Raw genomic sequence first — 26228 nt, 5'->3', positions numbered from 1 at the left:
AGTTCAGAAAATGTTAAGTTCTTATCTCTGTTCTTTAGATTTCTGATTCATTCATTAGGCCGCACCCTCTCACCTTCCCATCCCGCGTTCTGGATTCTGCCATTCTGTAAACCAGCTATTGCAAGGGTCTCGAGGACCAGAGGACAGTTAGTCCCTGAACAGGAAAAGACAGAAAGGTGAATTAGGTATTGTCTGGGTTTTAAAGAGTTATGGTCTAGTGCTGGGGGCAGTGTGTGGAGGGATATTAACACGTTGCGTATGGCGGGGTTTAAATCCCTCATGAAGATTCTCGTGATCCGTACGCAACGTGTTAAGAAAACGATGACCTGTTGGGCTTTGGTCAAGTCCCTGAGGTACCCAATCCACTCCTTTTTTGCCTCCTCTTTGATGCCTCTGTTGCCTTCTGCCCCACCCTGTACCATCCCATGCATCCTCCACCTCTTTCTCTGACATTTCTTCCTCCCATGGTGACCTAATCCTCTTCCATATCTTTAATTATTACCTTTAGATGGATGCCATCTATTAAAATTGGGATTAAATTACTGAAATCGATTGAATGCCAATTGTGTACGTTGAGGGAGAAACACTCTGATCTGAAATAGACATTCCCTGGGAATGGGCTGACCAAGAGATAAGAGTTTCTGTCCAGTTGTCAAGAATGCAACTTAATTGCTTCTCTGGGACAGATGAGCTTAGGGTGAGTTTGGGCCGCAGGAGCCAAATTCTACTGTGTCACAGGCTCCCTCTAAAAGTCAACTGTTCTATACACTTAGAACAACCAGGAACCTTGCTAATTGAATAGCATCCCATTATGTGACCAGATCATGCATTTCCAGGAAGGACAAAGTAATCCAATTTATGTTGAAATGTCAGCCCAAGCTGCAGATATTCTTTTGGTATGAGCTGTAGCATTTTCTTTGGCTGTTGTCAATGGTGTGGTTGCTTAACTCTAGCAGCTATCTAAGGCATTTGGCGTGACGCCTCATCTGTTGAAGTCTGACTCTCAGCTCATTGTTTTTCTGAGGAGTCATGCATTCTGGTTTTCTCTGGCATAGTTGGCTGGGTGTTTTGAGGGGGTGGATTGATCTCTCCCTAAACTACATGAAAAGCCTCATAGAAAGAATGATCTTTGTCACCCTTTCTTTAGGGTGTGGTGGTTGTCATCACATAAAAAAAAACAAAAAAAAAACTGTCCAGTTGTTTTGGTTTTTCATTCATTTACTCCTCCCTAAATATCTGTGGAGTGTTTACTATATGCCAGGCATCCTTTTGGGTGCTGGGAAGACAGCAGAGAACAAGCCATTTTGAGGAGATGACATCTGAGTTGAGATCCAAGAGCTATGAAGGAGCCAGACATGCAAAGATCTGAGTGCAGAATGCTCCGGGCAGAGAGAAAAGCAAGCCTAGGCCCCTAAGGAGAGAAAGAGCTTGTTTTGTTTGAGGATCAGCGTGACTGGAACAGACTCGGCATGAGGGACATGGTATGTGATGATAGGTCCAGGGAGATAGACAGGAGCTAGATGACACTGGGCCTTGGGATTTTATTCTAAGTTCAACGACGAGGCACTGGAGACTTTTCAAGTAGGAGAATGAAGGGCCATATCTGATTTTTAAAGGATCACTCTGGTTGCTTTATGGGAGAATAGGTTATAAGGTAGCAAGGGTGGATCAATCAAGAAAAATGTCGCACAATTCTAGGTGACAAATGATGGTGGTTTGGACCAGGGCAGTGGCAGTGGAGTGGGAGAAAAGTTGGCAGATTCAAGACATATTTGGAGGTAGCACTTGCTGATGGATTGGATTTTGGATGTGTGGGTGGGAGAAGGGGCTAGAGAAAAAAATCAAGAATGAATCTCAGGCTTTTGGCTGCAGCAAAAGGGTGGATGGTGCCACCATTTTGGCAGAATCTTGAGTGTGGTTCATGTCTCCAGGCGCTGCTGCCACCTTCAGTATCTTGGGCTAATGATACACGATCCTTTTGGTTTCATGTTCCGTCAACGTGGGGATAAATTTCCAGTAAACTCTAAGAAGCAGTGCAGTGAGGCCTGGAAATGATTTCCTTCCTATGAAGAAAGAGAGGCCAAGGAAAAAACTGTGCATCTACTGCATATAGAAAAAACAGGAAATTGCCTAAGATGTCCCTTTTGAAGCACTGTTTCAGTTTTATAGCCACTGACAATAAAAAGAGTGATGCTAGCCAGTCTTTAGTGAGTGTTTGCTAAGTGTCAGGCGTGGGTCTAAGTGCTTTACATATATTATTTCATTGAGTCTTCTCATGAGCTAGGAGGCAAAATTGAGATATTATTCTACTTTTAGATGAAGAAACTAAGGCTTAGGGAGGTAAAGTAACCATTCAAGTTCACACAGACAGGAAGTGGCAGAGCCTGGGTTTAAACTCAGGTCCCTTGACTCTTGGCCTGTACTCCCCAGCACCCCCCACCCCAGGTCCTCTTGGGCCATCATTAGCTGAGATCCCACCCCATCCTCAGGGCTGGGATAGGAGTGTCATCACAGAGCTGGAGGACAAATGACCACAGGGAGCCAGGTGCATGCATCTCCACCATGTTGACGCTCTACAGTGGTGATTATGCTCAGTCTCTCGTGAGCAGAACGTACTGCAGGGGTGAGGAGGACTCATTATGAACAGAGGCTGCTGAAACATCTTTTTCTGCAAATGGGATCGTACCTCCCACCCCAGCAGAGAATTTGGAAATCCTTGGAGGCATTTTTGCTTGACCCCGTGGCTGGCATTTAGTGTGTGGAGAGGGGGCAGGAATGCTAAAGGTCTGGCATGCGCAGACGAACTGTCCCACCCCAAATGCCAAGCGTACCATTGAGACCCTGGGCTGCTAGGTGAGTCTCTGAACTCCAGATACTGAGTGGGAAGCATTTCTCTTCCTAAAAGAGGCCAGAATGTATTGATGGTCGTTGACTGCTAACAGAGCCCTGACTTAGGATTCAGATTGAAGATCCACTTTGCCTTCAGAGATTTTGTAAAACCTTGGGCAAACCGAGGTAAATTTTGGGTGTCTGGTGTGGCTGAGGTGTTTTTTTCCCCCCTTTCTTCCACTTTTTTTTGGGGCCGGTAAAATGAGTCCTTAGCTGGGAAGCTACAGCTGGCATAGCTGGTATTACAATCCACTTGAGAGCCCTTAATGAAGAATATCTGATTATACAAGGAAACCAAAATCTGTTTGTTTTCTGTTCATTTAATTTGATGTTTTAATGATGCTGCTAGTTATTTGAAATATTCTATTTCAATATACCCTTTATTTATTGTACTTGTACCCTGAGGCATGCTGGCAAAGAGTGACATGTTTAAAAGTCTGCCCTCAAATAATAAATTTCCACTGGAAACCAGAAGCAGAAAAGTTTTATATTAGGAATGCTTTAGAATATTTTTTAAAAAATCAGTCCAAATTGGATTCTAGAGATAAGCACAAGGGGACTTAAAAAATTTTTTTTAACTCTTAATTTTAGGTGGTTTTTTTAAAAATATAAAATCTGAACTAGAAACAGAGTAATGTCTTGGGTCAGATAAATGGATACAGTCAGCTTTAGTTTTAGTTGTTAGGAAACAGTCAATTAACAAACAGTATCCTTGAAGGCAGCTTAACTTGTGTCATCCCTCTTCTTCCCACTTTTATTTCAAACCATTTGGGACTATCTGTGTATTTGTTTACCTCTTTTTATGCTCTCTCCCTATTCTGGGTTGCAAGCTCCCTACGCACAAGGACCTTATCTGTTCATCTTCTATGTCACTAGCACCCAGTAAAAGTTGTTGCTCAATAAAAATTTTCTCAGGGTGGTAGGTAGAATAATGGGCCCCCAAAAACATCCAAGTCCTGATCCCTAGGACCTATGAATACATTATGTCATAGGGCAAAAAGGAATTGAGATTTCAGAGTCAGGTCCTCTGGTCATCCGACCTGAAAATAGGGAGATGATCCTAGATTATCTGGGCGGTCCCAGTAACCACAAGGATCCCTACAAGTGGAAGAGGGTGGTAGAGATGGAGATCAGAGTGCTAAGGTGTGAAAAAGACTCAACCTTCCTGTGGTGGCTTTGAACATAGAGGAAGAGGATCCCAGGCCAAGGAATGTGGGCTCCTCTAGAAGCTGGAAAATACAAGGCAACAGTTCTCCCCTAGAGCTTCCAGAAAAAATTCAGCCCTGCTGACAACTTGAGGTTAGTCTCCTGAGACCCGTGTTGAACTTGTAACTTACAGATCTGGAAGATAATAAATTCGTGGTGTTTTGAGCCACTACCTTTATGGTAAAGGGTTACAGCAATAGAAAATGAATATACCCAGTGAAGGCATCCCAGCCCCATTGGTTCACCTATGTAATAAGGATTTCCTGAAAGGCCTATCATTCATCCCAGGTTCTCGGGCGGGCACTGTGATTATCAATGAATGCCCCTTCATACCTGAGGGCCTTTGCTCCTTCCATTCCCTCTGCCCGGAGCTCTTCTTTCATCTCCTTGCTTATGTGTCCCCACCAGACTAAGGGAAATCTTTCTTTAAGCCCTTCCAATCCTCAAAACTGCTCCTCAGAAGCATTTATACCAAGTGATATTTTTAAATGTTTTTAATTAAGTATTTTTTTTTTTTTTTTTACCTTTCCCCCCTGTAAATTGTCCTACAGACACAGAAAACGACATGAAAAGTGTAGCTTCATGGATTATTCTAAGGTAAACAACACTACTTAGGTCAAGAAATAGAGCTCTGGTGCCTTCCCGTAAACATCACCACTCTCCTGAGGTTCATGTTAATCTCTTCCTTGTTTTCTTACCTCCTTCCTCTTTGTTTTATTACCTGGGTATCATCCTTAGACCTTCTAGTTTAGTTTTGTCTCTTTGTCTTTTCAGATTTTGTTTATCTCCAGGTTCCTCCTCTGTCTTTTTCTCCCTTGCAATTCATTTGTGGAGAAATTTAGTTGGTTCGTTCTGTAGACATTCCCATGGTCTAGACTCCGCTGATCGCATCCCTTCGGTGTAATTGCACATGTTCCTCTGTCCTCGGAACCTCCTATATGTTTAGAATTGGCCTTGAAGGTTGATTAGATTTAGGTTCATTTTTATTTTTTATTTTTTGGCCAGATTGTAGAAGGCGGTGTCTCTTTCCACCAGGAGACATATGTCTGATTGTCTCTGTCTTTGATGTTCGTGGTACTCAACATTTAGATCCATTCCTTCATTGTAAGAGTTGGGAAATGGTGGCATTCTAATTTATTATTCTTTCTTTATTAGCTAGAACATTTCTAAAAAAGAGAAAGTGGCCCTCAACTTCTATTTAGCTACCCAAAGATACAGTTTGTATTGGCCACACAGGATAAATGCTTGACTCTTTTTCCTTCATTGGCCAGATGTCATATTAATAATTTGGCTCCCTAACATTCTCGTAATTAACTGTTTAGAGTCTCCTTCTCCTGTAACATATACCCCCACCTCCTAGGAGAGCAGGGCCTGGATTGATTTGTCACCATGGAACCCACCGCCAAATACAGACCTATGACATAATCGACACTTGTTAAGTTATTTATTGAATGAACGGATGAGTGAATGGAATAATTCTCTCTTCTTTCCCATCTCTTCCATTTCACTGCCTCTTCAATTTGTCTTAATTCTCCTTTAGTTCCATGTAGCTAAACCATGGGTCAAAATGATTTGGATCAAAAGCATAAAATGAGTGAAGAAATACCCTCAGAGGCATCAAGCAGGGTTGCTCTGTAGTTGCCCAGAAATAAAATACTAATTTAGAGCATTTAATGTGGTGGATACCTTGTGAGAGACTAAATGGATATTTAAACAACATCTACTTGATTTTTTGCTTGTCTTCTAAGTGGTGACACCTTAGGGGGCTTCCTAATGAGTTCCCTAAGAAGAGATAGCATTATTATGGCTAAGAATTAACTAATAACAGAAGCTGCCTTTTGAATGATTCACAGTGATTCCATATTCAATTTGTCCTCAAAAATACCTTTGTGAGGGGTCCAGTCTGTAAGGTATACAAAGAGGGTGACAAGAATTATCATTCCTTATTTAAAATAGGCCTAGGGAGGTAAAGACACCCACTGATGTCTCACGGGGGATACAATTAAGGCTAGATATTTGTCTATATACTGGATTAGGTTCTAAGTAGCTGGTGGAATTTAAAGCTGGAGTGGACCTCAGAAATCATCTAATGGTATCATCTGTCAGTTACGTAGTGTCACAATGATGCTATATGACAAACAGCCACGAACTTCAGTGGCACAAAATAACAAGCATTTATTGCTCTCGTGTCTGAGGTCAGCAGCCCTGCCGATCTTGGCAGGACTCACCCACATATCGGGTGTCTGGCTGTTGACCAAAGCTGACCTTGGCCGGGGGTACCTGGGTGACTTGGCTTTACTCCACATGGCTTTCACCCCTTTGGATGTTAGGTTAGAGAGTAAGTGGAAACACCTTACTTCACCAGGCCTCTGCTTAGAACTGGCACATTTTAACTTCTGCTTCATTTTGTTGGCCAAAGTGAGCCATAAGACCAGCTCAGATTAAAGAGTGGGGAAATGGACTCTGTCTCTTAGGTGAGAGGAATTGCAAAGCCACTTGACAAAGGACATGGATTCAGGTGAGTGTGTGTGTCCATCCGTCAATGCAATCAGACAACCACCACACCATCTCATTTTATAGCAGAGCAAACTGGGTTTCAAAGGGTGGCTGGTGACTTGCCCAAGGTCACTCAGCCGAATAAGGACCATAGCCCAAGACTCTTGCCTCCCACTCTAGTAGTCATTTCTTCCACCACCCAAGGTCCAACTAAAGAGGGTGTGTGATAGGAATTAGCGTTCGTTTATTCAGCAAATATCTCCGGAGGTGATTCACTGCTGAATGCTCTACAGTTAGAGCTCACTAAAGCTGGAGCGCCCCCTGGGGGCCACCTCCTGAGCTGGGTTCACCAGGGCATAGAGCATGGAGCCAAAGGAATGACCCTATTCCTGGGGGGCTAGTCTTCTGTGTTGAACTACTTTCTTCGCTCCATTCTGACCGAGAGATGCTGCTCTCTGGCAATACTAGAAGTAGTGAAATTAGGAACAAGAAGTCTCCTAATCGGTTCTCCCTTTTCCTGATATTTCTCCTTTTGCTAGTCTCTTGCCAAAACAGCTCTTAGGAAAGGTGAGGTGAATATCAGTCATTTATACCTGGGTGTGAATTTTGGTCACAGGATTACTTCTCCTTTTTACCCAAAGGTTTGCTTCTGGATAATAGAATTCCAGGCAGGTGGAGAAACAGGTTCCCCACCTGTCCGTCCTTGACATCTGAGCAGTCACACCCATGGGCTGGGGTAGGAGACTGACCCTGGCCTGCTGAATAAAATTCTTCATTTTTCTGCTTTTCATGGAAAGGTCACCTTAGTGTCCTTGGAATGATACCCCTTCCCTTATCATCCAACAGGTGGTTTTAGCAAAAATGGGTTTTTGTACCAGAGTTTCCCTCTGACTCAAGGGGAAAATAACACAGTCATTTTTGGGGTCTGTTTAGTCTCAAAGGGAAACAACTTACTAATTAGGGTAAGAGTCTTTACAAAAATATGTTTTCGATTCCACTGATGGTCAGTTACAAGCGATAACACTGTTAAATGTAGTGCCTAATAAATCTGGAAAAACTACCCAATAAATGTAAGTAATAACAATGATTAACAATAAATTAAATGCAGAGAACCAGGAATGTACCACATTATTTTTAACTAGTTTGGGCCATCGGGTTCTGATTATTCAGTTTGTCCTGTGCACCTGGAGTTTATTAGAGTGTAATACAAACTAAACGGTCCCTTAGAGAGGCCACTGAAAGGGCTTAGTATAAAACAATATACAAGTTTAATAGTGGTAACTGACCTTTCTTTCTTTTACAAAAACATATCTTTGTAACTCGAGCCTCAAGGAAATGTAATGCTTTTTACCTAATCCTGATTGTTAATTTTCCTTTTATTTAATTTAGAAGGTTTCATTTGTTTCATGAGATAGGAAGATACAATTTATATTCAATAATTCTTCCTGCTCTGGAAAGAGATCCAAAATGGCTAAATACTTCTTTCCTTCTGCTGTGTCTATTACAAGAAGAGGGAAAAACAGACGAGCAGCACACTTGCTATTAATGGCAGCTGGTTAAAACCCACATTTTAAAAATAGCCAAATGAAATGGGTACATGTGTTTATAATCAAGGTGCATTTGACTAATTTTCCCTAAATCTTTAAATATTGCTCATTCTCAAATGCCAGAAAATTGGACTGTTTTTTAGTTGAGGACAGGAAGGCAATGCCAGGCTCTCTGATGGAGGAACTTTTCTATAATTTCCTGGAATGCTTATCTTTCAGATGCCATCTAATGGGACTACTGTATTTCAATGACAGAATCCTCCAATTTTTGAAATTCTCTGTGGGTCGATGTCATTTTGAAGTTTTTCTAATACGTCCTTAGGGTTTTCTAGAAGAAGGATGTTTTCAGTGCCCCTCTCTCTGGGGTTTCTCACTCCTTCCACCCCACACTCCAGTCCCCAAACCGAATGCATTTGCAACAAAAAGAATTTTAACTAGAGTCAACTCCTGTAAACGTCTGAAACTTGAGGTGCCCAGGACAAACACGAGGTCTGGCAAATAGTCCATAAAAACCCTGCCTTAACATAATTAAATGAAATGGTCACCAGGGAGGGCAAGAATGGCATTGCCCAGGGGCGTCAACAGAGCATGACACTCTATTTTCTTTAGACGGCTAATCAATATGGTTGGCCTCAGACCTCCCATAGCCCTTTGGTGAAGCCCCAGAGCTCACGTCTCACTGGCCTTCATTGTATAATCAAAACCATTTTTGTTCAGAAGCTGGTCTTTATCTCAAAACGACTGAGCAAGTTCAGCTTACATTTAGAAGAGAAATTCTGCTCCAAAGGGAGGGTGGCTTGACTTTCTAATCAGAAAGCTCAGGTCAAGCAAGAGGGGGATTGATTTCCCTACCTGTGCTCTGAAGGAACACCATGTAACTCAGCCTGGTTCTCTCCTTGGCTAGGTGGGAAAGGAGAGGAGGGGGAAGTGAGGAGAGAGCGATGGAGTTTTTAGATGCTGCGGGATATCCTCAGGAGAACATAGCTGGTTAACCCAGGATGGAACTGAGAAGTGGATGTAATTCCTCATAAAGATCTCTGTCATCTCCTAAACTGTTTAATAAAATGACAACTATGGCTGTCTTAGGATTTCTTGGGTGCCAGCATGGTGCTAGGGGTTGGCATTTACCCATTGGATCTGTACAGCGACTCTGTGGAGTATGCACTTTTAACCCCTTCACTTGACATTGCCGTGGAATGTTCCCCTTCAGTTGCCCTATCCAGTTTTGGAGCCAGCAAGAGGACAGCCAGTTGTGGTGACTATGAAAAGGCACCACTCAGATTTCCTGCTGGGGGGAGAGTAATTGACTGATGGCCCCTGCTGCTTCTCTCTGGGTCCCCCACTGAGGTTGTGCTGAAACCGCACTTCCTGTGGACTGCTCCCAGCTGATGCCTGAGTGTAGGTAGACACAAAGGCCCATTTCTGAGCGAGCCGAGACTCTTCCCACAGGCGACCCTGCTTCAAGGAGTCCCTGTCAGCCTGGCCAAACCTGTCTTGGAACAGTGCTGCTGTATGAGACTCTTCCTACCCAATCAGCCTTCCTTCCTTCTCTCCTGCACAGGGGTCAGACCAGCATTGCAGCTGGTCTCAAAGTCTGACTAGACTCTCTCCCTCCCTCCTCAGATTTGGGGAAGGCGGTGGTTCCGAGAACTGACATGGACAGGATTAAGAGCCACACTGAGTAGGCCACCCTCAAACCCCAGCTCTCTGACTCGACTGCTGTGTGATCTTGGCAAGTTATTTGACCACTCTGAGCTTTAGTTCTTTATTTGTAAAGTAAGGATAATAGCACTATCTCATCTGTAGGATTCTTGCAAGGATTCAATGAGGCATAATGCAAATCCCTTAGCTCATAGCTTAACACTTGCAAGTGCTCAATAAATAGTAGCTATTTCTTGTGGTTAGAACTGCTATGTTATTATCTAACCAGCACCTCTAGCAATCAAAGATAGGCATCGCGGTCACTCTTTCCAGTAGTTGTATAGCTTAATTTCCTCTAAAGCAATCAGAGGGGATGCTTACTAAATGGAATGTTGACAAGATCTCGGTATTTAGGATCAAATTTTCTTCCCTGGGACTTAGGGGTTAAAGGGAAGTGAACTTCTCCATTTAAGTCCTGGGGAAATCTTGGCAGTTTGAAGGAAATCTTCCGTGTTTGTTGTTGTGCAACTCCTCTCAAAGAGAGACTCTCTCTAGAGGAGAGAAGGAACTCCACCTTCAATGGCTTGTTTCTGGGAAGAACTTGAAATGTCTTTGTGGTTCTCCAAAGAAAATGAAAATGGCGCTCCCAGGCCCTCTCTTCACTTGCTTTTTGGATATGAAAGCCAGATTCGTCACAAAGAAGAATGTTTATTCAGGAGAGCCGTTTTCACTCACCAGATTTCGGGGTGGGGGGAATTGTACTCATTCCTTTAGAAATTTGCTAAGCTTCCCGGGCACAGAGGGTGTAGACTTGCTGATAGGACATAGAACGTTCTTTAAACTTGGCTGTTCCCCTGATTTCCTCAGACACAGTGCGGTTTCATGTTGTAACCATTATTTCTTGTACCTTGCAGCCAATAAAATAATCACAGGGAGATGATTCGGTCTCGGTCCTTAAGTCAGTAAAGCCTCCGTGCCATCAGAGATGCAGGGAAACACTCCAGGTTTAATTTTGAGTGACATTGGATGAGAGCCCGGTTTGGGGCTTGTACTGGAGTTATCCAGCTGTTCTTTCATCATGCATCCAGAAAGCCAGTCACAAGTTTCTCCAGCTCATCTGTGCATTCTTGATACTGCCTCTAACATTTTATTTCTAATTCCCCTGATGGCCTCAGTGAAAGTTCCCTGCAAAGATTGATTGCAGGGCATGACCCAAATTTGTAACTGGCCACAAAATGCTGTAAAACGAAGTTCACCGAATACCTTCCAGCTGATTGTAAGTGATTTTCGAAAAAGATCTGGGTATGTTTTTCTTCTTCTTCTTCTTTTCTTTTTCCACAATATCTGAAAAGAAGGACTTTTCACCAAACTCTGATTTTTTGTACCATCATCTGTAAAGCATGTTACATGACAAAAGGGACTGCATGGAACAACCGGTGGTGGCAGAAGCTCTGGCTAGTGGGTAGAATTTTGTTTGCCAGGATATAACCACAAACAGAGAATGAGGGCAGGGAGTAGGTGTGGTGGCAAGAAAGGCCAGAGACTGAGTTCTAGAAAGTCCTGGGAGATTTCTTAGTCTCTCTAGTGGGCATTTTCCTCATTTGCAAAATGCAGAAAACGTTGTCAAGCTACATTTTTGCAGAACCCTGAAACTCTTTCCCAAAAATGGAATTAGAAAGGGCTTTTCTAGATCTGTGGAATAAAGTTGCTTGAAGGAAACTTCCCAATTTTAAGCTTTTGCCCACACATTTCTCTTACACCTTTGACACCTGCTATATGCTACAAATAAACAGACATCAAAAATCCTAATGAAAACATTATGAAGTGTAGTCTTGAAGAAAGAATTTACTTTGGTGTCCTGAAAACTTGTTGTTTAGTCAGATTGTTGTCAGTGAAATTGTTCTTGGATCACACTGGAATGGAACATAGCAGAATGTATTTGCTCTAGGAATTAGGCACATCTGGGTCTGTGGGGAGGCTGGTGGGTCGTTCCCTCCCAAGGTCTGTTTTATCAGGAATTGAGGAGCTGCCTTTACAAGCTTGTCCTAAGAATTAGTGAGAGCCAGTGGGTCAGTGCTGGGGAAAGGGTGGGATTCTCTCATGTAGAAAGTCTTTTCATGCTGCCTCCATGGGACTCGGTAGAAGCTAACAGAGAGAAGGCCCCAAATACCCAAGGCTTTGGTGGTCTTGGTGCTAAGGGTTTTAGCAAGCGCGTTGGTGCCATAACATGGCCTCCAACAGCACAGTTGGGGCAGACTCCGGCTGTCTTCATGGGCTGGGGCATTGGTACTGCTACCCTCAACTCAGACGCCATCAGCATCCGTGATGCCATCACAGGACGGTGAGCATCAGAAGTCACACTGATGATGGCGACTGGAACCAGCCACGGGGTTGACTTTATAGGACATGGGCAGCAAGGTGGCCTAAAGGGAAAATGAGCGGACCCACTGTGATGTGGCCTGGCCTGGGGCATAGAGAAGTCGTCACACTTTTCTGTGAGCAAGAGGAAGCCACGAAAAGATTTTGAGAGAGGGACTCTTGGTCAAAATTGATCTTCAGGCTGACGCTCTGGCTTTGTGTAGACAGGCTGACTAGAGGGTCAGAGGAAGCTGAAGGCAGGGACCAATCGGGAGGCTGTTTATAATAGTCGTCTTCAGAGAGTCACACCGAAGCCCTCAGAAGGCCTGAGGTGTAGAGGGGGCCATAGGCAAACTGGAGTGGACACCACATCCAGCTCAAGGGATGTCTCCTCTAATCCTTCAAGTGCATCTTTATACCAGGGGAGTCATGGCACTCCTGATCTGTGGGTGCGTGCCATGCATCTGGTGAGATAAACCAGAACCAACTAGTCATCAAGGAACTGAGTGAAGTGACTGCTACAAATCCAGGCCATTTCCCTCAGCGACGTGCCAAGCTCCCTGCACTTTGGGGTTGTTTTAGATTAGAAGGAATGAAAGATGGGGCAGAAATGACCTGCGCTCAATGGGAAGTGCCGTGCTCTGGTCCCCTGGGAAATAACTGGGGCCTTCTTTGTGTGTAGGAGATACCAGAGTCAATATGGCAACTAGGGATCCAGCTCCTGTGCAAACATTGTCTTCCCGTCAACTGGGTCCCCCATCGAAGGCAAGTAATCAAAGTGTAGGTTTGGTTTGAGTGTAGGTTTGCTTTTCCTGGAGGCAGAAAACTAGGATCCCAGTCATAATTATTGATACAATCCCAGCTACCTAATTTCTTTTTGTCTCTTTTAATTTGGGGACAAAGGCTTATTCTTTCTGGCAGCTAGGCAGATGGAAAATGAACAAAAAATGGAGGCCTACAGTTTAGTAGAAAAACATCCAGGAAATGCTGGTAGCTGGGAGCAAGTACTATTCTTGGCCCTCCTTCTGACTAGTTGCACTGATTTGGGCCTCAGTTTGCTCATCTGTACAATAGGAAGTTTGGGCTTGGTGACAGAGAAGGCCTCTTCCAGCTTAAACTGTGAGTTTTAACTCCAGGAGAGGCAGATTTCCTGCTTGTGGTTAAGGAGAAATGACTTCTCTGCAGGGAGAAAAGATGGGTAGAAGTAGTTTAGGCTCTGGGTTGCGAACTTGACTCTGTAACAGACTGATTGTGGCCTTGGGCAAGTTCCTTAACCTGTCTGAGTTTTAATGTCCTTTTCTGTAAAATAGGGCCTAAAATACATACTTTGGGATTGAGGTTATCTTTGCGCACAGGGCATGGCACATGTGAAATCCCCAGGGAAGACGGTGTCTGGCATTGGTGGTGGTGGTGTTGCAATAACCCATTCAGTTTGGGACAAGGCATCCTGCTGCCTCGTCCTGGATCTGGAGGGGGTTCCTACCACCTCCAAAGTCCTGCCCTCCGTGTCTGGTGGTGTTGGGTCATCACCTGTGGGCCGGTCCTCTTTGTCCTCTGCAAGTTGAGGCTCACCAAGGGGGAACTGCAGAGTTCCCACGTAGGAGGAGAAAAGGGACATTTGCCTTTCGTATTAGAGAAGCAGGACATGGGCACTACGTAAAATAAGAAACTACAGAGAAGCAAAAACAAAACAAAAAGAGAGAGAGAGATGAAGTGAAGAAAGCACTCACCCACTGTGGTAGTAGGTCAAATAATGTCGTCTTCCCCAAAGCTGTCCACATCCTAACCCCAGAAGCTGTGAATATATTGCTGTGCACCATCAAAAGGGACTTTGCAAATATAAGTTAAGGATCTTGAGAGGCAGGGATTATCCTGGCTTCTCTGCTGGGCTGACTGTAATCACCAGGGTCACTCGGAGGCGGAGACAGGAAGATCAGAATCAGAGAAGGCAATGTGATGATGGAAGCAGAGGGAGAGAAAAGTATGTACCAGGGGAGCAGAGGTTGAAGTGATGTGGGATTATCTGCCAAGGAATGCAGGTGGCCCTCAGAAGCTGGAAAAAACAAGAAAATGGATTCTCTCCCAGAACTACAGGTGTCTTGGAGTTTAGTCCAGTGAAACTATTTTCTGACTTCCAGAAGATATAAATGTGTGTTGTTGTAAGCCATTAAGTTTGTGGTCATTTGTTACAGCAGCAACAGGAAACTCATACATGCACCCCACCCCCAAAGATCACCGATGTAATTTAATATAGATGTGCATAACCTTCCAGATCTTTACAACACACACACACACACATGCACGCACACACATGTGTGTGTGTGTGTGTCTGTGTGTGGATTTTTAAAAAAATTTTAACCGACGTAAGATCATTCTATACATCCTCTTTCATAATCTACTTTTTTTTCTGTCAACAGTCTCCACTTTTCTATTCTAGTAAATTCTCATCTCTTATAAAAGTCAGGTCATATTTCAATGTTCTCAACTGACTCCAAAATGTCCATTATAGGTGTGGTCCAAACCTCTGTGTAAACCAATCTTGTACATTGCAGTTTGTTGCTATGGTTTTCAAAGCTCTTTAGTCTAGGACCTCCCCTTTCTAAGTCACTGACTTGTTGAAGAGGTCATGCCAGGAGTCTTGTGGAATGTTCTCCTGTCTAGATTTGTCTGGTTGCTTCCTTGTGGTGTTTAGTTTGTTCCTCTATCCCCTGTATTTCTTGTGAGCGGGGTATTATGTCTAAAGGTTTGATGTATTCAACTACGGACGTTGGACTAAAATACAGTATACGTGATGCTGTGTATTTGATGTTGCATCACATAATTCCTAGTGGATCCACCATTTACTTTTGTAAGGACTGTTCCTAGGACCAGACCACCAGGTGCTACACGGGCTTCAGAGGCACCAGGAGAATGAGTGATTCACTCTGATTCTGTGGGACCTAATTGTTAGTAAGGAATACCACTTCCAGGAACGATTTAAATTCAAGGCAACTCATTTGCTAGCTTAATGGAGCAGAGCCCTAAATCAGCTCCGAGGGAGGGCCAACCACAGGAAATACAAACCTGCAGACCACATTCAAACTCATAAATTACTGGGAATAAACTTGAAGAAAACAAGCAGGTTCAATTTCAACAGACCTTTCCCAGCTAGGTGTACCAGCATCTGACTGTTTAGACATCATTAAAATACATTGCACCCAATATGTTTACCCACAGTCATCTATATTACCTGGGCAGGTCATTCATCAGCTTGTCAATTTAAATGGATTCTATATATAAGTAATACTCTAACATGCAGAGAACTTTTAAGGAGAAACTTGCAGTACCAGCATGTTAGAAAAACGTGTATTACCCAAAGCCTTGCTTGAGGGGACCATCCTTACCCAAATCAAATGGGTAACAGTATTTTCTGTCCATACTAACTACTAGTTCTATTTTAAACTCTTATCATTATTATTACCGACAGCAATGATAAAAGCATCAAAAAGGGTCTGTAGGCAAGACTTCCTTAGGTGAAGATTCTAAAATTGGCATTAATCCCTTGACCCCTTGGTTGAACTATTGCATTTTGCATACATGTGTGCTCATGCGTGTTTTCCATGCATCCTATCCAAACATTTCTTTCACATAATTAAATGTACCGATGGCATCACAGGAATTGAGCCATCAATTGAGCCTTTGGGCTACCATCACTTTCAGGAGATTATAAACTCTAATTCAAACTTTCCAAAGTCTGACCCAATCTGAGGCGCTCTCAGCAGAAATACAGTATTTCAAGGGTCACTGAAATGCACAACGAGAAACTCTCTGGCTCCAGTCTACTCGTGTGTTCTCCCTCTTTTCTCAGCCCTAAAAGCCTAAAATTTAGATGGGTCCTGGTGAGAAACCTATAACATAAAAAAGCATGCTTTGGGCAGAATCCAGAAGTGATAATGTTATGTATTTTATCATTTGGGAAAAGAAACTGAAAGGGGAAACTTTGGAAATTAAAGATATGAGTCGATAAAATTGGCTGAAGAAGGCTAGATAGACTTTTTTTTTCTTTAAAGAACCTTTCTAAAATACATTGGAAGACAGTGTATTCTTCAAATTACTGCATTGCTCTTTAGTATGAATTAAAGATGGAGTGAGTCTATGAATGGACATCACTTGCTTAATGGGAAAGCCAGATGCCCACATTTAGGAAATGTAAAGAAAGCTAAACCCTTGTAAAATTTTATATATTATCCCTTTCACCAAAATATGAAAAACAGATTAGAAGGGGGAAGGAAAAGTTCTTCTATAAATAAATTTGAAGAAACACTGGCCCAAAAAGAGACACTTGTTTAAATACAATGTCCAAGGAAGAAAAATCGTCAAATAAACAAGAATCCCCACTTTTGACGGAGCAGAAAAAATGTTCTGTGTCACTAGGCTCTAAAGCAGAATTGCCTTTCCCCTGCCCTTGGAGAATGCCTTTCTGAACTCAGTCTTCTTCAGCAATCACATTTGTTTGGAACAATAAGTAGGAGCCATAGATCTGTAACCTTCTTTTGAAGATACGTAGTCATTATAAAGACGTTTTTACCAAGTGTCTATTGAAAACTATAGGTTTATGAGGGGCCTAAGTCCTTGAATTACTTGTTGCTTTTCTTAGCCTGCTTTCCCCCCCCCCAACTTCTTCTTTTAATACATCTTGAATCATTGCTGCTCTCAAATCATAAACAATTTGCCACTTGCAGGGTTGTCGTTGAACTAGGTGAGAAAAACGCCCCTGTACGCTAGAGGTCCCGTCAGAGACCTTGCTGAAAATCTGAGCTGGCTGCACCCAGCCACAAGGAATCTAACTACAGAAAGGGAGAAAAATGCATTAATTCATGCTTGGTGGTTTTAAGAAATCACAGCTTTATGTTCTTGGAAAAAATAAAAGAATACAATGACAGAGACATGAGGTTTCCCTTAGACTCACTGAAGTGCAGAAGGACCACCGAAGAATTTGGACTTGAAACCGGGGTAGGAAAGTTGGCAGGGCGGAGTTGAGGGAGCAGTCCTGGTCTGGACATCTGGTATGTTGGATTTGGTCATTTATAAGTTGTATCATCTTGGGCAAGCCTTTAACCCCTCAGAGCATCTGTCTCATTGGTAAACGGGAATCGCAAGCCAGCCCTTGCGTGGCGCGCTGCCTGGGACCTGGGGAATCTTCCAGAACCTTCTACTCCCACTTCTTGCTTGTTCCTCATTGGTTTCTGAGTTGGTCCCGTATAAACCCAATTTGGAACTCTTGACTTTGGGATCCCAGCCTTGGCCCTGTCCGGGCTTTTGGAAAGGTGTTTGTTGAGACTCTCCTGGGCCCTTGGTTTTCTCCTTTAACTCACTTTGGCTCACGTCTTATGTCTTAGCCCCTCCAATTACATCAACTCTCCACACAGCTGGCACTAGCACCCCCTTCTCACCCACACTCTATTACTTGGCAAATTCTAGCCCTCTGGGAAGGTAGCTTAGTAATATTAGCTAACATTTACTGCGTCCTTACCAAGCACTTTATTAATCTTATAAAGCCTTCTGAGGCAGAGATTGTTCTTATCTCCTTTTACAGTAGAGGAAACTGTGGCATAGAGAAGTTACCTTCCCAAGGTCCCAGAGCTCGTAAAGGGTGGAGGCGGGGTTTGAACCTAGGTCAGAAGTCAGCAAACTTCTTCTGTGAAGGGTCACACAGAAAATATAGGAGGCGGGCTGAACGGTTTCTGTCACAGTTACTGAACGTTGCCGTTCTAGCTCAAAAACAGTGACAGATAATATGTAAGCACACGAGCAGGACTGTGTTCCAAGAAAACTTTATCAGCACTGAAATTTAAATTTCATATAATTTTCATGTGCCACAATATATTACTATCCTCTGATGTATTTTTTGTGTGTGTTTTTTTGCACCATTTAAAATTATAAAAACCATTCTTAGTTCGCAGGCCAAGCACCATGAGATGATGGGCCGGACTTGGCCCCTGGGTCACAGTTTGCTGACCCCTGACCTAGACTATTATTTCTAGAGCTCCTGCCCTTCACCACCGCATACCACCTCTCAATGGTGCCATTATCATCCCCTTTTACAGATGAGGAAACTGAGGTCACACAGAGTTAGTGAGTAGGGGACTCTTGGAGCCCATGCAGTGCGGGTCTAGCACCTGGACTGCACCGCTAAGTCATGGTCAGGGGATGAGGTAAGCTGGCATTGCTTTGCAGGCTTCGTGGCATAAACACAAAGATCGAATGTGACCCCGCACCTGGCGTGCGTAACAAAAATGCATACTTGAGGGTTTTGGTTTTTTCTAATGTGTGAAAGCTCTTATAAACTGTACAATATAAGCAACTGAGGTTAGGCTAACTTCTAAAAACGTATCTGGTGGGAAGTGTGTTATATCTTTGGTTCATTTTACAAGCATTTATGTACTGTCTTGTTTGTGCCAAGTGTACTGGGCACTGGTACGTGATGACAGAGATGACAGGGGCCAGCACTTAGTTTTGGGGGAAAGACATACATGCCCATACATGATTAGGATGCAAAAGGATAACTGTTACCATGAATGGAAGGCACAAGGCAGGTGTACGGAGGACGCATGCATGCTAGGGGCTTCAAGGTCAAGGGAGGAGAGATGTACAGGCTGAGGGAACAGCATGGGCAAAGACACCGAAGTCTGGAAGGTCAGGGTGGCGATGCTGGAAGGGATCTGGGAGTGAGTGGTAGAAATGAGGCCACGAGGAAGGGAGGACCCACTTGACAAGGGCCTTATACTCTATGCCACAGCCCTGGGCTCGCTCCCCTGGGACCTAGCTCCTCAAAGTAGGAGGGAAGGCGGGAGTGCATGAAGATAGCCTGAAGACAAGGCAGTGTGCTGGGGGATCAATTGCACTCAAAGAATTTTAAAAACAAGTCACCGTTTTTAAGTGAAAAAAACACACACAGAAAACCCCACAAAACAAAGCAAAGGTCTGTTAAGTGGAATAAAGTAAATCCGTATTAAAATCGAAGAGAACGTGTGAGATTTTGAAGAAATTTCAAACAAATTCAAAGCAGACAGCTTTGGGCTCCACCCCACACCTCGCAGACTTTCCTGATAGAGAGGATGAGATGGAAGTTCTGAGAGGCAAGTTATAGAGACCGGGGGATGTTTCCAGTTGTTAATGTTCTAGTGCAGTGACGTGATTGGATTCGATTTTGTAGAATTACCTTGCTGGTGATGGCTAGGAGGAAAAGATGGGAAGGAAGATAGTGAGGTCTAGAGATGAGTTGGGAAGCTACTGCGATAACTAGCGAAGGGGAAGGTGGACTCTAATAGCCTAATTCAGAGGGAGTTTGATTTTTGTCATTAAATGTAGGTCCCTGTTCTACTGAGAAGCAGTGGGGAAAGAAATGAGCACTTGCTTTGGAGTCAAAAGACCAAGATTTGAACCTCTGATTTAAACTAGCTCTGTGTTGCGTACCTCTGGGCGTCTTCATTTGCATTGTCTAAGATGATGCCTATGATAATTCTTTGTAAAGGCTTGAACATCACTGTGGGTTTCAAGGGAACAAGAGGCCAGAGCTCTTTCTGCTTGGTGACCTCTCCAAGAAAAGGCAATTGCTATGTTGTTGTTTTTTTTCCTTGTTTTTTTTTCCCCCCTCTTCAGCTGTTGGAGCTGCAGATCAATTGCAACCAGGCTAAACAAGAAAAAAAAAGGTAGTCATACATGATCAGCAAAATGGTCCAAATGATGTCATCCATCAAGATGGACATCGCAATTTGCCAACTATTTTCTCATAAATCAAACCGTGGTCCCTCAAGGAAGAGGGGCAGGGCTGGGGAGTCAGCATGGCAGTGCTTATCGGGAGACCAGACGTGGGGAAGCCGGGGAAGCGCTCCCTTAAGGATACAGTAATTATTTTCACTCGATGGGAAATCAAGAGGGGCACGAAGGGAGGGCGAGCTGGAGAGTGTCTGCCTCACTTCATTACTACTCCCCAGGCAAGGGACACAACATATGCTTTTCATTGGGAAGCCAATAATTTTGAATCGTGGGACAGGTGAAAACTTAAATGACATTCGCAAACCTTGATTTATTTCTCTGCTTAACTCCGGAACATGCTTTAGACTCAGCTCTATAAGTTTCCATAGATTAGTGGTCAATGTCAGGAATTTTCAGTGACATACTCAAGTGTTTCCTGTCCCTATCAGTTAATTAAATAGTTTCAGTACTAATCTCTTCTTATTGAAATGGTTTCCCTTCTTTCGGTTATGGGTTTGGAAAACAGCGATATGAAGTATGGGCTTTATTGAAAACAAAATAACAAAAATAAAAAAGAATACTTTTTCCCCCACGTGCTGTTTTACTTGCTGGAAATCTCATTAAAAGTTATTTATGAGCTGTTAGGGATCCCATAAGGATTACACCTAATTCAGTCTGTAAAGCTTTTGAGTTTCTTTTACATGAAGGACCTCCTTTCCCATTATTCTACTTTGGTTTGCACCCAAATAAATACTAGAGATCAACTTCTTGGCAGAAGAGGGCTGCTTGGTTCCTAACCTCACCAACGTTACTCATGTGACCCAGGCAAAGTTTGTACCTTTCTCCTCTTTCTGCTGGACCCCCTCTGCTATTTTCGGGATAATCAAACTAAGGACAAACTTTTGGCAATGGGTCAATTGTTGTTTGTGTTATTATATGCATTCTAGTGAAGATGCAGAACTGTAGCTACCACTTACATCCCTGGGGTTTGCAGGCTCTGCAACTCACCATGCAGCTAGTCCTAACTGACTATCCCATTTTCTATTATTTCTTCTCCTCCAATTCCCTCTGAAATAAGAAAACTGAATTTGATCAGAATGAGTAATTTTCCAGGCCTATACGCTCGTTATTTTTCTGTTTCTCAGAACTTGTTCTCAGGCATCTGCTCCTCAATTCACCAAAGATTAAAACACCAGCTTAGGCACCGTTTGTCCTTCTAGGCTCTTTAATAAAATACCCCAAATAAGGATGCATTTGATTTCCAAAGAATCTTCCTCATGTTTGTATTTCTAAGACACAAGGAAAAACGTAGCCATTCAAGTAGCCAAATATTCAAAACGGAATTTGGGCAGTTAGAAAATTGGTATAAAAATTAAGTCATAATAAGGGCATTGCTACCATAAACATCAGCTGCACAATACACTTATGTAAGTGTTAGCTATTATTATTATTATTGTTACTAAAAGTCTAAACAGTGGAGTGCTCATTTCTCTCCAGGTATCTGCATACAGTAATCCTTCCTTATCCACGGGTTAGCTTTCTGTGGTTTCAGTTACCCAAGGTCAACCATGGTCCAAAAATATTAAATGGAAAATTCCAGAAATAAACAATTCATAAGTTTAAACTGCATGTCATTCTGAGTAGGGTGATGAAATCTCACGCGGTCCCGCTCCATCCTGCCTGGGTGACTCACCCTTTGTCCAGCGTATCCACGCTGTATATATACACTCCCCTCCCGTTAGTCACTTAGCAGCTGTCTCCGTTATCAGATCGACTGTCATTGTATCGCAGTGCTTGTGTTCAAGTCACCCTTATTTTACTTAATAATGGCCCCAGAGTGCAAGTGGAAGGATGCTGGCAATACAGATCTGCCAAAGAGAAGCCATAAAGTGCTTCCTTTAAGTAAAAAGGTGAAAGTTCTCGACTTAATAAGGAAAGGGAAAAAATTGTATGCTTACCATTGCTAAGACCAATGGTAAGAATGATTCTTCTACCTGTGAAATTAATGATGAAGGAGAAAGAAGTGTGTGCTAGTTTTGATCTTTCTGATGTTGTCGGAAGGTCAGTAGTAGCCTAACGCTGCATCACAACGCCTATGTAATTCTGCTCACTTCATCTCATCACGTAGGCATTTTATCGTCTCACATCATCATCAGAAGGGTGAGTGCAGTACAATATTTTGAGAGAGAGAGAGACCACATTCACATAACTCTTATTATATTCGACTGGTGCAAAAGTAATTGCAGTTCAAAAGGTTAAAAATAATTGCAAAAACTGCAATTACTTTTGCACCAACCTAATAGTATATTATTGTAATTGTTCTATTTTATTATTAGTTATTGTCATTAATTTCTTACGGTGCCTAATTTATAAATTAAACTTTATCATAAGTATGGATGTATAAAAAAAAACATGGAACATATAGGGTTCGGTACTATCTGCAATTTCAGGCATCCCCTGAGGGTCTTGGGACGTATCCTCCACAGATAAGGGAGGGGCTACTCTGCTCTCTGTTCACCAGCTCATTTCTCCAGTTGAAACACCAGGCCCCAATAATAGCAAGTCCATGAACCATCCAGCCAGATTGAGCATAAGCCTGGAATATCATTCTGGCCACTATGGGAATAGCTGGCAATGGTGTCTTCAGTTATAAAATCAATCCCTCTTGGGTCTCAAAGCGTTTATAACCAAACTATGTGAGACTGAAACCTTAGCCTAGCTACACTTCTTCATTTGGGCAAGAGTTGGTCTTACCAAAAGTAGTCCAGCAATAAGGCAATGGCTGCATATTTTAGGAGAGTGTATATTTCTCCTTAATCTCGGCCATCTGGAGAATTTTACCATTCTGTATTTTTTATAGGATTCTACATAAGAGGTCAGTTTAATTTTTTAAGAGTCATTTACACATCCTGAGTACATTGTAAGCTCCTGAACAGGAAATGCCTCTTGGGCTAACCCAGGAAAAACAACATGGGTTATTTGTGTATTTAGTCTAAAACAGTGGTTCTCAATCCTGGCTGCACCTAAAAATATGATGCATGCTTCACATTGCCTTTCCCCACCTCCAGCACATTTTTTCTTTTGTTTGTTGTTGTCTTTAGGACTTCTAAGTAATTCTGTCATGGCAGCCAGATTTAAGAAGCATCAGCCTGACTTTTAAGATAAAGACAAGCGTGGGTGTTACTATGGTGAGACCCTCCCAGAATTTTTGGCGCTCTGTCCTTGCTATAGTTAGGAGCAGAATGAACCTATGGGGCTCTGACTTACCCCCTGACTCAAACCTAGACTTACAGTTGTTACCCATCCACTCCTAGTGGGTTGAATTATATGTTATAAGTTGGATTGTGCCAACCCAAGAAAGATGTTGTGGTTCTAACCTCCAGTACTCGTGAATGTGGTCTTACAGTGTCTTTGTAGATGATCCAGTTAAAGTGAGATCACTAGGGGGGTCTTAATCCAATATAATTTTGTCCTTGTAGAAAGAGCAAATTTGGGCATAGAGCAGACACACACACAAGGAGAAGGCCACACGTGGATGGACCACAAGGTGTGGATAAAGGCAGAGAGGTAAAGGGCAAAGCTTCTGTGAGGCAAGGAATCACAAATATTGCCAGCAAAGCCCCAGAAGCTAAGAGAGGCCTAAAACTCATTCTCCCTCAGAGGCCCGAGAAGAAATCAACCCTGCTGACACCTTCATCTTGGACTTCTGGCCTCCAAGACTGTGAGGCAATACACCTCTGTTGTTTAAGCCACTCAGTTTGTGGTACTTTGTTATGGCAGATGAAGGAAACTAATACACTTAGTGAATCAACCCAACACATGTTCCAACCCCAGATAGATGAAGTGTACTGAGACCAGACCTCAGCCTGGACCACACAAAGTCTGTAAGAGTGACCATGGTACATAATTAGCTCTAATAGTCTGCAAAGGGGACTAAGAACACAGGGCAGATAACTGGTTCTTCCTGGGACTAGTAGTGAAGGCTTCTAGGAGGAGGTGACAGCGTTTAATCTCAGCTGAGGAAGAGGACTGTTCTTTTTTGACAAGAGTGAAGGGAAACAAAGATATGGAAACAAAGTTATTCCAAAATGAGGGGTTGCCTCAGTCATGAATCTAACAGAGGCAAGAAGGAACAGTGTGTGTGTGTGTGTGTGTGTGTGTGTGTGTGAGTGTGTGTGTGTGTTTGGGGTGGGGAGTTGGGCCAGATTGATGATGATAAACATAACAGTGAACACTCGTAGAGAGCACAACCTGAATGAAGCCCTGTACTAAATCATATGTAGTCCTAGGACTGACCCAATGGACTGAGGTGACTATTACCCGTGTTTTATAGATAAGAATAGTGAAGCTCCAAGCATTGAGTCAGAGCCCCACTGTTGGATTCCAGGGGGCCACCACTACTGACATTGCTCAGTAGTTTATACTTGGGGGCTACTCCTGGGAACGGGGAGCGTAGGTAAAGATGGAGACACGGAGACAGTCTTGAAGTAAATGCACATCTTTACTTGATTAGGGGCTGGAGTAACCCTGTGGGTCCATCCACGTGTGGGTATGAGGCAGCCCCCTGACTGTTTCCAGTTCTAGTCCCCTTTTTGGGGGTGACTGATAAGCCGGGGAGATCTGTACAGAGCAGGCTGTGCTCTTGGGTTGAAATCCAGCTTTGTTCTTAGACTCTGGTATTATAGAGGAAAGCGGAGAAGGGAAGGGAAAGAAACATAAAAAGTTTCAGCATATGAGTAGCATTTGCAATGTAATCTATGTGTTCTGAGCCAAGTTACTGTACACGCTCTGGGGAGAATTACAAATAAATGACGAAACGTTTTGAAACATGGCTTATACCTAATTAATCATGGAACTTAAAGAACAAAGAACGCATTTCTTCAAAGTTTTCAGTGTTTTCTCTATTAAGTGGAGAGGGTGGGGGAGGGGAGGGGAAATCTCCTTGCCTGGTAATGGATACACTATGCACTTCATTTAAGGGAAAGAAGCTCTTAATCTTCTTTGGCCTCCTGCAACCTCTGAATCCTTACATCTTTAATATTTTATGTCGAGCATTTTCATATTAAAGGAACTGAAAATTTCCAGATCATGAAATATTCCTCAGCTTTTTGTCTCTTGATCCCTTAGCCCAAACAATACCGGTTTTGAGATTATGAGCTCATCAGGCGTTTGTTAAGTACCCATGATATCGTGTCCTGAGATTCCCGTGTCCTTTTTCTAGGCTATCACCACCCAGAAGCATCTGTGGGCATGTCCTGCTTTGAAAACAGACTTCTGAGGCCCAGGATTTGCGCCATGTCTATGTGATGCCACATGCCCTTAACCTCTGGACCTTGACACCCCCATTTGTGAAATGGGAATAGTAATAGATATCTCACTGATTTATTTTGACTGTTAAGTAAAATAATGTCACCAAAGCACTTAGCCTAGGGCCTAGAACACAACTGTTCAATAATGAAGTGTGCAACTGAACCTTCCAGATACTTTTTCATTTTCTCCTTATTCATAAATTTGGCCAAGTCACCATTTTGCTTCTCCAGCCAAGGCACTTCTTTAAAGCTCTCTCTCACAGTGACAGATGTAGAAGTCAAAATGACTTTGCACTTGGTAGCCAGTATCCATTACTCCTATGGGAAGCCATCGTTCCACTCTTTCCTCTGGAGTTTTTCCATAGTCACTCGATGAGCTAGTATGGACAGAACTTAATGGGGATTGGATATACATGGTTTTTCATTCCAAACATTGTCACTTATACACTAAAGTGGCTTTGGACAAGCCAACAAAACTTTTGGCTGCAGATATCCCCCTTCCCTCTGTTGAAAAGGAAGCCAAAAAATGTACTATATTAAAGTGGTTGGGAGTAAACTTAAATCTGGAACTCCCCTTGTCTCCAGAGAACGAGAATGAAGAGAATGCTTGGCTAAGCATTTCACTGAGCCATGGTGAGCGTCTTTCAAGGTTTCTAAGTATATTCTCTCTTCCCTTCCTCCAGCAGCTCAGCCATGGCCACGTGACCTGGGGTTGGCCATTCAGAGGTGCTGCCTGGGACTTTGAATCTGGAGGGAGCAAAGCAGAAGTTCATAGGGAAATCTGGAGTAGAGTGGTGGGACCAAATGGCCAGCGGTTGTAGTGCCAGGGGTAGCAGTGTAACCAGACAATGCCCCAGGCATGACCTAAACTGTGGTCTTTGCCCTCCAGCTTCCCTTGGTTCCAGCTCACTTTTCACCTTAGCTCTCCAGTCTTCCTGTAGACTCTGTGAGACACCCAAGATATTCCTTAGAATTATTTTTCTGCTTAAGTTAGCCATTAGACTACTTTGCTCACAAGTGAGAGTCTGGACTGAGACAAAATTAA

Source organism: Rhinolophus sinicus, chromosome 15 (genome assembly GCF_057876585.1).
Source record: "Rhinolophus sinicus isolate RSI-liver-muscle chromosome 15, RSI-T2T, whole genome shotgun sequence".
NCBI lineage: Eukaryota > Metazoa > Chordata > Mammalia > Chiroptera > Rhinolophidae > Rhinolophus > Rhinolophus sinicus.
The sequence above is the reverse complement of the archived record's forward strand: the minus strand, read 5'-3'. Positions refer to the sequence as shown.